Raw genomic sequence first — 1,085 nt, forward strand, 5'->3', positions numbered from 1 at the left:
AAATGAACCATCTATGTTTCTCTCGGATGTTTACCACTGGTAACTGTAGAATAACATTTTTAGTCAATTCATGCCTTGGCCTCTCCAGCAAAAAGGGTCTGAAGAATAAGAAGAAATATTTACCAGCCAAGTATTAAATCAGGCATTATTAAGAAATTCCTAGTCTGAATAGAGAAGATACAAGTCACAGCTAGATGTTGGCTAGGAGTTGTCCAGAAATTGCATTTAAATTCTAATTACGCAGTTTCCATTTATTAAAAACATACAATCAAAGCCTAGATCAAGATTTTTTCCCCTATTTTAACTACAGATGATTATGAGCCAAAGAGTAGTGGATTGATACATCCTAAAATAATTGTTTGGCTCCTTCGACTTTTATTTTATCTTCTAGTATGGGTTCACTATAATAGAGAAAGCAATACATTAAATACTTAGGGATCCTCAAGTTCCATTGCCAATGCCTTTGACAAGAGCATATGATATATCCTGGCCATGTGCCCCAGGGGTGAGAATAAATCACATTACACCTTCTTGAAGATATTCAGGGCTCAGTTCTCAGTAATGAAATCTTACCCCCCACCTGTTTACTATTCCATTTTTATAAATGATAAATTGAGAAATGTGCTCCTTTTCCTATTGTTCTCATAAAGCCTATCACTAGAGAACATTTAGGAGAGTCACACATTGGGTTAAATATGCGCAAAAATTTCAGGATCCACGTGACACCTTTCTTCAGTCTCTTCAAAGTTTTGTGCCCTTCTTTTTCCTTCCCACTATCTCCTACAGCTTCATCTCCACAGAACTCTATAAAAGCTCCAGGGATCTCTTTCAAGGCCTTATTCACAATGGTGCCAACTTTCAAAGGCAGTAATTTATGCTTTACACTTTCTAGCCATTTTTCCTGGCCACTTAGGCTAATTATCCAAGTCATTTGTGTACAATAAGCAAGGACCTTCTTCCCTCAGCACTCATCCTCCACTTCATTCCACCCAGTGGGGCAGGCACAGTGCTCGAGGGGTAACCATCATAACTATCTCCATGGCAACAGAGTGCAGAGCTATTAGGTCCATAGGACTTGCCCTAGA

The sequence above is a fragment of the Tamandua tetradactyla genome, chromosome 12, assembly GCF_023851605.1.
Source record: "Tamandua tetradactyla isolate mTamTet1 chromosome 12, mTamTet1.pri, whole genome shotgun sequence".
Taxonomy (NCBI): Eukaryota; Metazoa; Chordata; class Mammalia; order Pilosa; family Myrmecophagidae; genus Tamandua; species Tamandua tetradactyla.